Source organism: Pseudophryne corroboree, chromosome 1 (genome assembly GCF_028390025.1).
Source record: "Pseudophryne corroboree isolate aPseCor3 chromosome 1, aPseCor3.hap2, whole genome shotgun sequence".
NCBI lineage: Eukaryota > Metazoa > Chordata > Amphibia > Anura > Myobatrachidae > Pseudophryne > Pseudophryne corroboree.
This window is the reverse complement of record NC_086444.1, coordinates 113,937-130,465: the sequence shown is the minus strand read 5'-3', so window position 1 is coordinate 130,465 and position 16,529 is coordinate 113,937.

Sequence of the window (16,529 nt, the reverse complement as noted above, 5' to 3'; positions counted from 1 at the left end):
GACTCTCTCCTGCCAGATACAACCCATGGGCAGCTCACACAGACTGACTCTCTCCTGCCAGATACACCCCATGGGCAGCTCACACAGACTGACTCTCTCCTGCCTGATACAACCCAAGGGCAGCTCACACAGACTGACTCTCTCCTGTCAGATACACCCCATGGGCAGCTCACACAGACTGACTCTCTTCTGCCAGATATACCCCATGGGCAGCTCACACAGACTGACTCTCTCCTGCCTGATACAACCCATGGGCAGCTCACACAGACTGACTCTCTCCTGTCAGATACACCCCATGGGCAGCTCACACAGACTGACTCTCTCCTGCCAGATACACCCCATGGGCAGCTCACACGTCTTTCAGGGGGTGAAAAGGTTTCCAGTTTCATAAGTAACATTTATTACAAGTTGGTTCTAGATATATTATTGGTGTATGTAACAGAGATAGATATAAGTAGAGAGATGACAGCTAGAGATAGATAGATATGATGGCTAGATAGATAGATAGATAGATAGAATATAAATAGATAGATATAAATAGATAGATATAGATAGATAGATAGATAGATAGATAGATAATCTATATCACAGCACATGATGCATATGTACAGCACGGATACATGTCCCACACCAGTGAGTGGAAGTTGCAGTATATGGATTAGAGCAGTAAGCTGTAGGAAATTATTTTTAACTCATTGCTGACATTTTGCTCAATACATTTTATTTGTGTATGTGTGTGTACAGTGTATGTGCGTGTGTTTGTATGCATGTGTATGTGCGTGTGTTTGTATGCATGTGTATGTGCATGTATGTGCATGTATGTGTATGTGCGTGTGCATGAGTTTGTGTGCATGTGTGTGTATGTGCATGTGTGTGTGCATGTGAGTGCGAGTGTTTGTGTGTTGTGATGTAGCAAGCCTCGGAGAGAGATAAAGTGAGAAGTTTCCCATAGCAACCACTCCTCTGCTGTCATTTCATAGACTGCTGTAGATAAGTGACAGGAGCTGAGTAGTTGCTATGGGAACCTTATCTCTCTCTGAGGTGTGATAACGCCTCCCCCTGGGCGTCAGAGCCGGGGTTACACATATGTCATATATATGATTTGTTGGTGAGTTTTGACTGTAAAAATGATCAGAATGATACGACGACGATGTGTATAAGTTATACATACATTATCTGTGTATTATTCTGATCATTTATACACTCACAACTCTGTAGTGTACTGGAGTGTGACAGCTGAGACTCTGCCTACCCCGACCACATGTCACTGGTGTGTGTGTGCACGTGTTTGTGTGTCTGTGTGTGTACGCGTGCAAGTATCTGTGTGTGTGTGTATACGCATGCACATATTTGTGTGTGTGTGTGTGTGTGTGTATGTGTGCAAGTATCTGTGTGTGTGTGTGTGTGTGTGTGTATACGCATGCACATATTTGTGTGTGTGTGTATGTGTGCAAGTATCTGTGCATGTGTGCATGTATTTGTGTGTGTACGTGTGTGAGTATTTGTGTGTAATTATGTATGTGTGTGTATGTGAGCATGTATTTGTGTGTATGTGTATGTGTATATGTGTGCACGTATTTGTGTGTGTACGTGTGCGAGTATTTGTGTGTAATTATGTATGTGTGTGTATATGTGAGCATGTATTTTTGTGTAAATGTATATGTGTGCACGTATTTGTGTGTGTGTGTATATGTGTGCGCGTATTTGTGTGTGTGCACGTATTTGTGTGTGTGTGTGTGTGTGTGTATACGCATGCACATATTTGTGTGTGTGTGTGTGTGTATGTGTGCAAGTATCTGTGTGTGTACGTGTGTGAGTATTTGTGTGTAATTATGTATGTGTGTGTGTATGTGAGCATGTATTTGTGTGTATGTGTATATGTGTGCACGTATTTGTGTGTGTACGTGTGCGAGTATTTGTGTGTAATTATGTATGTGTGTGTGTGTATGTGAGCATGTATTTTTGTGTAAATGTATATGTGTGCACGTATTTGTGTGTATGTGTATATGTGTGCATGTATTTGTGTGTGTGTGTATATGTGTGCGCGTATTTGTGTGTGTGCACGTATTTGTGTGTATGTATGTGTGTGTGCACGTGTGTGCGTATTTGTGAGTATGTGTATATGTGTGCACGTATTTGTGTGTATGTATGTGTGTGTGCATGCATGTGTGCGCGTATTTGTGTGTATACAGAGCTAGAATAAGGTGGGGATGCAGGGGACACTGTACCCCAGGCCCTCCTCTGTCAGAGGGCCCCCCAGGCAAAGCACACAGGCTCTCCCTCTTGTGCAGCAGGAGAAGAAAGAATCAGGCAGCCAGAATGCGAGCAGGACAGGGTGCAGTGTAGGTAGAGACACAGGAATATCATGTTTCGTGAGCTGCCAATGAAGCTTCCGGACCAGAGTAGAGATAGGAGGTGGGAGAGATTCCCCCATATACAGCAGGCTAGATCCATGTGTCTGGGTTCTGTGTAACCTGTTACCTAAAGACGGCATCCGGGACTGGAGAGAAAAATGGGGATCGCCAATTCTCTCTCCGGCACAGTCTAGGTATGGCTCTACGGAGAGCCGCCCAGGGGGGATAAAAGACGCCAGCGATGCGTTCATACGTCTGTGTATACATTATCAGATGCACAATGCATACACAGAAAGAGCAACATCGACATTTGCGGCTGACCCAGCACATTCAAATCAATGAGAATGCAGTCGCACTGGGCGCCGTGTTTTTGAACGCAGCGTTCACAGATGGCGTCAGATACACGCCCCGAAAACGGCCATGACACGCCAGTATTTTCCCAACCACTCCCCACAAACACCATGTCACCACCCACAAACGCCATGTCACCGCCCACAAACGCCATGTCACCACCCACAAACGCCATGTTACCCCCACAAACACCATGTCACCCCCCACAAACACCATGTTACCCCCCACAACAAACACCATGTCACAACCCACAAACGCCATGTCACCGCCCACAAACGCCATGTCACCCCCCACAAACGCCATGTCACCCCCCACAAACGCCATGTTACCCCCACAAACACCATGTTACCCCCCACAACAAACACCATGTCACCACCCACAAACACCATGTCACCACCCACAAACGCCATGTCACCCCCCACAAACGCCATGTTACCCCCACAAACACCATGTTACCCCCCACAAACGCCATGTCACCGCCCACAAACGCCATGTTACCCCCACAAACACCTTGTTACCACCCACAAACACCATGTCACCACCCACAAACGCCATGTCACCGCCCACAAACGCCATGTTACCCCCACAACAAACACCATGTCACCACCCACAAATGCCATGTTACCCCCCACAAACGCCATGTTACCCCCACAAACACCATGTTACCACCCACAACAAACACCATGTCACCACCCACAAACGCCATGTCACCGCCCACAAACACCATGTTACCCCCCACAACAAATGCCATGTTACCACCCACAAACGCCATGTTACCACCACCCACAACAAACACCATGTTACCATCCACAAACGCCATGTTACCATCCACAAACACCATGTTACCATCCACAAACGCCATGTTACCATCCACAAACGCCATGTTACCATCCACAAACACCATGTTACCATCCACAAACGCCATGTTACCATCCACAAACGCCATGTTACCATCCACAAACACCATGTCACCACCCACAAACGCCATGTCACCGCCCACAAACGCCATGTTACCCCCACAAACACCATGTTACCCCCCACAACAAACGCCATGTTACCACCCACAAACGCCATGTTACCACCCACAACAAACACCATGTTACCATCCACAAACGCCATGTTACCATCCACAAACACCATGTTACCATCCACAAACGCCATGTTACCTCCACAAACGCCATGTTACCATTCCACAAACGCCATGTCACCCCCCCACAAACGCCATGTTACCATTCCACAAACACCATGTCACCACCCACAACAAACGCCATGTCACCCCCCACAAACGCCATGTCACCCCCCACAAACCCCATGTCACCTCCCCCACAACAAACACCATGTTACCATCCACAAACGCCATGTTACCAACCACAACAAACGCCATGTTACCATTCAACAAACGCCATGTTACCATCCACAAACACCATGTTACCATCCACAAACACCATGTTACCATCCACAAACACCATGTTACCACCCACAAACGCCATGTTACCACCCACAAATGCCATGTTACCATTCCACAAACGCCATGTTACCCCCCACAAACGCCATGTCACCCCCCACAAACACCATGTCACCTCCCCCACAACAAACACCATGTTACCATCCACAAACGCCATGTTACCACCCACAACAAACGCCATGTTACCATTCAACAAACGCCATGTTACCATCCACAAACACCATGTTACCATCCACAAACACCATGTTACCATCCACAAACACTATGTTACCACCCACAAACGCCATGTTACCACCCACAAACGCCATGTTACCATTCCACAAACGCCATGTTACCCCCCACAAACACCATGTTACCATTCCACAAACACCATGTTACCATTCCACAAACGCCATGTTACCATTCCACAAACGCCATGTTACCATTCCACAAACACCATGTTACCCCCACAAACACCATGTCACCCCCCACAACAAACGCCATGTTACCATTCCACAAACACCATGTTACCATTCCACAAACGCCATGTTACCCCCCACAAACACCATGTCACCCCCCACAACAAACGCCATGTTACCATTCCACAAACGCCATGTTACCATTCCACAAACACCATGTTACCATTCCACAAACACCATGTTACCATTCCACAAACGCCATGTTACCCCCCACAAACACGATGTTACCACCCACAAACGCCATGTTACCATCCACAACAAACGCCATGTTACCTTCCACAAACGCCATGTTACCATCCACAACAAACGCCATGTTACCATTCCACAAACACCATTTTACCCCCACAAACGCCATGTTACCTTCCACAAACGCCATGTTACCATCCACAACAAACGCCATGTTACCATCCACAAACACCATGTTACCTTCCACAAACGCCATGTTACCCCCACAAACACCATGTCACCCCCCCCACAACAAACGCCATGTTACCATTCCACAAACGCCATGTTACCCCCACAAACACCATGTCACCCCCCCACAACAAACGCCATGTTACCCCCACAAACACCATGTTACCATCCACAACAAACGCCATGTTACCCCCACAAACGCCATGTTACCATCCACAAACGCCATGTTACCATTCCACAAACACCATGTTACCATCCACAACAAACGCCATGTTACCATTCCACAACAAACGCCATGTTACCCCCACAAACACCATGTTACCACCCACAAACGCCATGTTACCATTCCACAAACGCCATGTTACCCCCCACAAACACCATGTTACCATTCCACAAACACCATGTTACCATTCCACAAACGCCATGTTACCATTCCACAAACGCCATGTTACCATTCCACAAACACCATGTTACCCCCACAAACACCATGTCACCCCCCACAACAAATGCCATGTTACCATTCCACAAACACCATGTTACCATTCCACAAACACCATGTTACCATTCCACAAACGCCATGTTACCACCCACAAACACCATGTTACCATTCCACAAACACCATGTTACCATTCCACAAACGCCATGTTACCCCCCACAAACACCATGTCACCCCCCACAACAAACGCCATGTTACCATTCAACAAACGCCATGTTACCATTCCACAAACACCATGTTACCATTCCACAAACACCATGTTACCATTCCACAAACGCCAGGTTACCCCCCACAAACATCATGTTACCACCCACAAACGCCATGTTACCATCCACAACAAACGCCATGTTACCTTCCACAAACGCCATGTTACCATCCACAACAAACGCCATGTTACCATCCACAAACACCATGTTACCTTCCACAAACGCCATGTTACCCCCACAAACACCATGTCACCCCCCCCCACAACAAACGCCATGTTACCATTCCACAAACGCCATGATACCCCCACAAACACCATGTCACCCCCCCCCACAACAAACGCCATGTTACCCCCACAAACACCATGTTACCATCCACAACAAACGCCATGTTACCCCCACAAACGCCATGTTACCATCCACAAACGCCATGTTACCATTCCACAAACACCATGTTACCATCCACAACAAACGCCATGTTACCATTCCACAAACGCCATGTTACCATTCCACAAACGCCATGTTACCCCCACAAACACCATGTTACCATCCACAACAAACGCCATGTAACCACCCACAAACACCATGTTACCATCCACAAACGCCATGTTACCACCCACAAACGCCATGTTACCATTCCACAAACGCCATGTTACCACCCACAAACGCCATGTTACCATTCCACAACAAACGCCATGTTACCATTCAACAAACGCCATGTTACCATCCACAAACACCATGTTACCATCCACAAACACCATGTTACCATTCCACAAACACCATGTTACCATTCCACAAACGCCATGTTACCATTCCACAAACGCCATGTTACCATTCCACAAACACCATGTTACCCCCACAAACACCATGTCACCCCCCACAACAAACGCCATGTTACCATTCCACAAACACCATGTTACCATTCCACAAACGCCATGTTACCCCCCACAAACACCATGTCACCCCCCACAACAAACGCCATGTTACCATTCCACAAACGCCATGTTACCATTCCACAAACACCATGTTGCCATTCCACAAACACCATGTTACCATTCCACAAACGCCATGTTACCCCCCACAAACACGATGTTACCACCCACAAACGCCATGTTACCATCCACAACAAACGCCATGTTACCTTCCACAAACGCCATGTTACCATCCACAACAAACGCCATGTTACCATTCCACAAACACCATTTTACCCCCACAAACGCCATGTTACCTTCCACAAACGCCATGTTACCATCCACAACAAACGCCATGTTACCATCCACAAACACCATGTTACCTTCCACAAACGCCATGTTACCCCCACAAACACCATGTCACCCCCCCCACAACAAACGCCATGTTACCATTCCACAAACGCCATGTTACCCCCACAAACACCATGTCACCCCCCCACAACAAACGCCATGTTACCCCCACAAACACCATGTTACCATCCACAACAAACGCCATGTTACCCCCACAAACGCCATGTTACCATCCACAAACGCCATGTTACCATTCCACAAACACCATGTTACCATCCACAACAAACGCCATGTTACCATTCCACAACAAACGCCATGTTACCCCCACAAACACCATGTTACCACCCACAAACGCCATGTTACCATTCCACAAACGCCATGTTACCCCCCACAAACACCATGTTACCATTCCACAAACACCATGTTACCATTCCACAAACGCCATGTTACCATTCCACAAACGCCATGTTACCATTCCACAAACACCATGTTACCCCCACAAACACCATGTCACCCCCCACAACAAATGCCATGTTACCATTCCACAAACACCATGTTACCATTCCACAAACACCATGTTACCATCCCACAAACGCCATGTTACCACCCACAAACACCATGTTACCCCCCACAAACACCATGTCACCCCCCACAACAAACGCCATGTTACCATTCAACAAACGCCATGTTACCATTCCACAAACACCATGTTACCATTCCACAAACACCATGTTACCATTCCACAAACGCCAGGTTACCCCCCACAAACATCATGTTACCACCCACAAACGCCATGTTACCATCCACAACAAACGCCATGTTACCTTCCACAAACGCCATGTTACCATCCACAACAAACGCCATGTTACCATCCACAAACACCATGTTACCTTCCACAAACGCCATGTTACCCCCACAAACACCATGTCACCCCCCCCCCCCACAACAAACGCCATGTTACCATTCCACAAACGCCATGATACCCCCACAAACACCATGTCACCCCCCCACAACAAACGCCATGTTACCCCCACAAACACCATGTTACCATCCACAACAAACGCCATGTTACCCCCACAAACGCCATGTTACCATCCACAAACGCCATGTTACCATTCCACAAACACCATGTTACCATCCACAACAAACGCCATGTTACCATTCCACAAACGCCATGTTACCCCCACAAACACCATGTTACCATCCACAACAAACGCCATGTAACCACCCACAAACACCATGTTACCATCCACAAACGCCATGTTACCACCCACAAACGCCATGTTACCATTCCACAAACGCCATGTTACCACCCACAAACGCCATGTTACCATTCCACAACAAACGCCATGTTACCATTCAACAAACGCCATGTTACCATCCACAAACACCATGTTACCATCCACAAACACCATGTTACCACCCACAAACACCATGTTACCACCCACAAACGCCATGTTACCATTCCACAAACACCATGTTACCATTCCACAAACGCCATGTTCCCCCCCACAAACACCATGTTACCACCCACAAACGCCATGTTACCATCCACAACAAACGCCATGTTACCTTCCACAAACGCCATGTTACCATCCGCAACAAACGCCATGTTACCATTCCACAAACACCATGTTACCCCCACAAACGCCATGTTACCTTCCACAAACGCCATGTTACCATCCACAACAAATGCCATGTTACCATCCACAAACACCATGTTACCTTCCACAAACGCCATGTTACCCCCACAAACACCATGTCACCCCCCCCACAACAAACGCCATGTTACCATTCCACAAACGCCATGTTACCCCCACAAACACCATGTCACCCCCCCCCACAACAAACGCCATGTTACCCCCACAAACACCATGTTACCATCCACAACAAACGCCATGTTACCCCCACAAACGCCATGTTACCATCCACAAACGCCATGTTACCATTCCACAAACACCATGTTACCATCCACAACAAACGCCATGTTACCATTCCACAAACGCCATGTTACCCCCACAAACACCATGTTACCATCCACAACAAACGCCATGTAACCACCCACAAACACCATGTTACCATCCACAGACGCCATGTTACCACCCACAAACGCCATGTTACCATCCACAAACGCCATGTTACCACCCATAAACTTACCACCCACAAACGCCATGTTACCACCCACAAATGCCATGTTACCACCCACAAATGCCATGTTACCATCCACAAACGCCATGTAACCACCCACAAACACCATGTTACCATCCACAGACGCCATGTTACCACCCACAAACGCCATGTTACCATCCACAAACGCCATGTTACCACCCATAAACTTACCACCCACAAACGCCATGTTACCACCCACAAATGCCATGTTACCATCCACAAACGCCATGTTACCATCCACAAACGCCATGTTACCACCCACAAACGCCATGTTACCATCCACAAACGCCATGTTACCACCCATAAACTTACCACCCACAAACACCATGTTACCACCCACAAACGCCATGTTACCACCCACAAACGCCATGTTACCATCCACAAACGCCATGTTACCACCCACAAACTTACCACCCACAAACGCCATGTTACCACCCACAAATGCCATGTTACCACCCACAAATGCCATGTTACCACCCACAAGTTACCACCCACAAACGCCATGTTACCACCCACAAATGCCATGTTACCACCCACAAATGCCATGTTACCACCCACAAGTTACCACCCACAAACGCCATGTTACCACCCACAAACGCCATGTTACCATTCCACAAACGCCATGTTACCACCCACAAACGCCATGTTACCACCCACAAACGCCATGTTACCATCCACAAACGCCATGTTACCATCCACAAACTTACCACCCACAAACGCCATGTTACCACCCACAAACGCCATGTTACCATCCACAAACGCCATGTTACCACCCACAAACTTACCACCCACAAACGCCATGTTACCACCCACAAATGCCATGTTACCACCCACAAATGCCATGTTACCACCCACAAGTTACCACCCACAAACGCCATGTTACCACCCACAAACGCCATGTTACCATTCCACAAACGCCATGTTACCACCCACAAACGCCATGTTACCATTCCACAAATGCCATGTTACCACCCACAAACGCCATGTTACCCCCACAAACGCCATGTTACCACCCACAAATGCCATGTTACCCCCACAAGTTACCACCCACAAATGCCATGTTACCACCCACAAACGCCATGTTACCACCCACAAACGCCATGTTACCACCCACAAACGCCATGTTACCATTCCACAAACGCCATGTTACCACCCACAAACGCCATGTTACCACCCACAAACGCCATGTTACCATCCACAACGCCATGTTACCATTCCACAAACACCATGTTACCCCCACAACAAACGCCATGTTACCATCCACAACCGCCATGTTACCACCCACAAACGCCATGTTACCACCCACAAACGCCATGTTACCCCCACAAACGCCGTGTTACCACCCACAAACGCCATGTTACCACCCACAAACGCCATGTTACCCCCACAAACGCCATGTTACCACCCACAAACTTACCACCCACAAACGCCATGTTACCACCCACAAATGCCATGTTACCACCCACAAATGCCATGTTACCACCCACAAATGCCATGTTACCACCCACAAGTTACCACCCACAAACGCCATGTTACCACCCACAAACGCCATGTTACCATTCCACAAACGCCATGTTACCACCCACAAACGCCATGTTACCACCCACAAACGCCATGTTACCACCCACAAACGCCATGTTACCCCCACAAACGCCATGTTACCACCCACAAACTTACCACCCACAAACGCCATGTTACCACCCACAAATGCCATGTTACCACCCACAAATGCCATGTTACCACCCACAAGTTACCACCCACAAACGCCATGTTACCACCCACAAACGCCATGTTACCATTCCACAAACGCCATGTTACCACCCACAAACGCCATGTTACCACCCACAAATGCCATGTTACCACCCACAAGTTACCACCCACAAACGCCATGTTACCACCCACAAACGCCATGTTACCATTCCACAAACGCCATGTTACCACCCACAAACGCCATGTTACCATTCCACAAATGCCATGTTACCACCCACAAACGCCATGTTACCCCCACAAACGCCATGTTACCACCCACAAACGCCATGTTACCCCCACAAGTTACCACCCACAAATGCCATGTTACCACCCACAAACGCCATGTTACCACCCACAAACGCCATGTTACCATTCCACAAACGCCATGTTACCACCCACAAACGCCATGTTACCACCCACAAACGCCATGTTACCACCCACAAACGCCATGTTACCATCCACAACGCCATGTTACCATTCCACAAACACCATGTTACCCCCACAACAAACGCCATGTTACCATCCACAACCGCCATGTTACCACCCACAAACGCCATGTTACCACCCACAAACGCCATGTTACCCCCACAAACGCCATGTTACCACCCACAAACGCCATGTTACCACCCACAAACGCCATGTTACCCCCACAAACGCCATGTTACCACCCACAAACTTACCACCCACAAACGCCATGTTACCACCCACAAATGCCATGTTACCACCCACAAATGCCATGTTACCACCCACAAATGCCATGTTACCACCCACAAGTTACCACCCACAAACGCCATGTTACCACCCACAAACGCCATGTTACCATTCCACAAACGCCATGTTACCACCCACAAACGCCATGTTACCACCCACAAACGCCATGTTACCCCCACAAACGCCATGTTACCACCCACAAACTTACCACCCACAAACGCCATGTTACCACCCACAAATGCCATGTTACCACCCACAAATGCCATGTTACCACCCACAAATGCCATGTTACCCCCACAAACGCCATGTTACCCCCACAAATGGTCACTGCCTGTCAGTCACAATGCGTTGTCTTTACTATTAGGCTGCACACACAAGGCGGTGGCAGCTTGGCCTTAAGGCACTCGCAATGTGATCGCAGCGCATACGCAGTGTGCCGATAATCACTCACTGCGTGCAATCTCACATTTACTATCGGTAGTGAATCAGGCTCTTGCACATTCAGACGCATAGCTGTACGAGAGGGCTAGTAATGGTATTAGCATATAGACCACCTGCAGCGTCCGACTCAGAACCAGCGTCACATCTATCATGTCACATAGTGGTAATGCGGAGATGTGAAAATACCGCCACAATGCCGGCATGTAAATTACCGCCTGCAGTTATCATCCTGTGTGTAATCGCTCGCAGCGCATGTCCCGCCACAAGGATCAGAAGGACAATGACAGCTATCCCCTCGCTTATAGCCTGGGCATGCTGCAGAGGTGACTGACGGGCGGGACCTGGAGGAACCCTCTCCAGGAATATATGTGCTATGGGTGCCCATGCTGTAGTCTGGGGGTAATTCAGATTTCATCGCAGCAGCAAATTTGTTACCTAAAGGGCAACCATGTTACCATGTGCACTGCAGGGGGAAGGGGTGCAGATGTAACATGTGCAGTGCACATATTATATCTGCTCCACCTGCAGTGCACATATTACATCTGCCCCACCTGCCACACCCCACCCAAATCTAACTCTCTCTGCACATTTTACATCTCCCATACCTGCAGTGCACATGGTTTTGCCCAACTGCTAACAAATTGCTGCGATCAGGTCTGAATTGGGCCCTCTGTTAGCGGCTGGGGCCACGATCCGATGCTGGGAAATATGAGGACTGCATTTGCTATCAGAAATGGAGGGACAATGGCAGATATCAGATATCTGCTTCTTACATCGCGGGAATCATTAGGTCACAGGGTATCCTCAGACACATTCTGTACTAAATAGGTCCCTCAGAGTATTAACGTGAAGCTCAGGTGACCAGGTTCTGGGATACAATGTGTGGAGACTGACGCAGGACAGTACATAACGGATAAGCATTTATTATCTAAGCTACAACAATGTAACCACACAGGTAACAAGTTATACTCATTACACTATCAGCAAGAACAACACTCAGCGCTTATCTCACACCTGCCCCAGATGATGGTCATCCATTAAGTATTTACATAGGGTGTGGTATGGAAGGTCAACAGCAACTAGGTCCACAATGTCTAGGTCGCCCACTATTGGTCGACAGTAACTAGGTCGACAGGGTCTTTAGGTCGACATGTTCTAGGTCGACAGGTCAAAGGGTCGACATGAGTTTTTTATGTTATTTTGGTGTCGTTTTCTTCGTAGAGTGACCGGGAACCCCAATTAGTGCACCGCGTCCCCTCACATGGCTCGCTTCGCTCGCCATGCTTCGGGCAAGGTGCCTCGCTCCGCTACCGCTTTGCTCGGCACAGATTACTGTTCCAATCGTAGTCCACGTGGATCGTTAGGTATGAAAAGGTTAAAAAAAAAGACCCTGTCGACCTAGTTACTGTCGACCAATAGTGGTCAACCTAGACATTGTCGACCTACTTACTGTTGACTTAGAGACCGGATCCCTTTATATAATATGCAGATGCTCATCTGAGGCGTGCACTTCCGGCGTGACTAGGCGATCCGCCTGCCTAGCCCCGCTGGGAGCACAGAGACGTTCTCCCATTCACCGCGATGTGTGCTGAGCGAGGGAAGGGGCGCTCATTTCACCCTGCGGTGAAATGAGCGATCTCAATAGATTTGGCAGGCATTCCAAATCTAGAGCCGACGATAGCGACATGCAGGACTGCGCATCGCTGTCGCCGACACCCTGCACACAGAGAGATCCATGATTCATATCTAAGCAATCTGAATGCCTTTCTGCGTTTCATCCTGGATGACATCTCGTCACCTCAAACTCAACATTTCCAAAACAGAATTAATTATATTTCCACCGGCCGATAGTAGTTTCCAACCTGATATCTCTATCACTGTTGAGAACTCGGCAATCATCCCCACCCCACAAGCTCGCTGCCTAGGTGTCATCCCTGACTCTGATCTGTCCCTTATCCCCCCATTCAATCTGTCTCACAGTCATGTTACATACATCTAAGAAACATATCCAAGGTACGATCTATCTTAAGGTGTGTACACACGGTGAGATCTTTTCTTTCAATTTTGACTATATAGTCAAAATCGCAAGAAAAGTTAGTGCAAATCGCAAGGTGTTATGCCGCTTGCGATCCCGATTCGATCCCAATGCGCGGTCCCACCAGGTCAGCATCGCAAGAAAAGATAGACTGTGCAGGCAAGTCAATCCTTGCTAGATCGGTGTACTATCTAGTTCATCTCACGTCAATGACATCTCACATAAGCCAAAATCGTAAGCACACATAGTAGTGATGAGCGGGTTCGGTTTCTCGGAACCGAACCCCCCCGAACTTCACCCTTTTTACACGGGTCCGAGGCATACTCGGATTCTCCCGTATGGCTCGTTTAACCCGAGCGCGCCCGAACGTCATCATCCCGCTGTCGTATTCTCGCGAGATTCGGATTCTATATAAGCAGCCGCGCGTCGCTGCCATTTTCACTCGTGCATTGGAAATGTTAGGGAGAGGACGTGGCTGGCGTCCTCTCCAATCATTCATTGTTGAGTTGATGCAAATATTTGTGCTTGCTTTACTTATTGCTTAATTGTAGGGAGGACGGGGTAGCAGCTGTATAATATAGGAGGAGTACAGTGCAGAGTTTTGCTGATCAGTGACCACCAGTATACATTGTCTGCCTGAAAAACACTCCATATCTGTGCTCAGTGTGCTGCTTTATTGTGGGGACTGGGGACCACCAGTATAATATTATGTAGGAGGAGTACAGTGCAGAGTTTTGCTGACCAGTGACCACCAGTATACGTTGTCTGCCTGAAAAAACACTCCATATCTGTGCTGCATTGTAGTATATAATAGGAGTACAGTGCATAATTTTGCTGACCACCAGTATATAATATATAGGAGTACGGTACAGAAGGCCACTGCTGTACCTACCTCTGTGTCGTCAAGTATACTATCCATCCATACCTGTGGTGCATTTCAGTTTTGCACAGTTTGCTGACCACCAGTATATAATATATAGCATTACGGTACAGTAGGCCACTGCTGTACCTACCTCTGTGTCGTCAAGTATACTATCCATCTACATTCTATACCTGTGGTGCATTTCAGTTGTGCAGTTTGCTGACACAGTGACCACCAGTATATATAGCAGTACGGTACGGAAAGGCCACTGCTGTACCTACCTCTGTGTCGTCAAGTATACTATCCATCTAGATTCTATACCTGTGGTGCATTTTAGTTTTGCAGTTTGCTGACACAGTGACCACCAGTATATATAGCAGTACGGTACGGAAGGCCACTGCTGTACCTACCTCTGTGTCGTCAAGTGTACTATCCATCTAGATTCTATACCTGTGGTGCATTTCAGTTGTGCAGTTTGCTGACACAGTGACCACCAGTATATATAGCAGTACGGTACGGAAGGCCACTGCTGTACCTACCTCTGTGTCGTCAAGTATACTATCCATCTACATTCTATACCTGTGGTGCATTTTAGTTTTGCAGTTTGCTGACACAGTGACCACCAGTATATATAGCAGTACGGTACGGAAGGCCACTGCTCTACCTACCTCTGTGTCATCAAGTATACTATCCATCTACATTCTATACCTGTGGTGCATTTTAGTTTTGCAGTTTGCTGACAGTGACCACCAGTATATATAGCAGTACGGTACGGAAGGCCACTGCTGTACCTACCTCTGTGTCATCAAGTATACTATCCATCTAGATTCTATACCTGTGGTGCATTTTAGTTTTGCAGTTTGCTGACAGTGACCACCAGTATATATAGCAGTACGGTACGGTAGGCCACTGCTGTACCTACCTCTGTGTCGTCAAGTATACTATCCATCTACATTCTATACCTTGGGTGCATTTCAGTTGTGCAGTTTGCTGACACAGTGACCACCAGTATATATAGCAGTACGTTACGGAAGACCACTGCTGTACCTACCTCTGTGTCGTCAAGTATACTATCCATCTAGATTCTATACCTGTGGTGCATTTTAGTTTTGCAGTTTGCTGACACAGTGACCACCAGTATATATAGCAGTACGGTATGGAAGGCCACTGCTGTACCTACCTCTGTGTCGTCAAGTATACTATCCATCTACATTCTATACCTGTGGTGCATTTCAGTTGTGCGCAGTATATATAGTAGTAGGCCATTGCTATTGATACTGGCATATAATTCCACACATTAAAAAATTGAGAACAAAAATGTGGAGGTTAAAATAGGGAAAGATCAAGATCCACTTCCACCTCGTGCTGAAGCTGCTGCCACTAGTCATGGCCGAGACGGTGAATTGCCATCAACGTCGTCTGCCAAGGCCGATGCCCAATGTCATAGTAGAGAGCATGTAAAATCCAAACAACAAAAGTTCAGTAAAATGACCCAAAAATCTAAATTGAAAGCGTCTGAGGAGAAGCGTAAACTTGCCAATATGCCATTTACGACACGG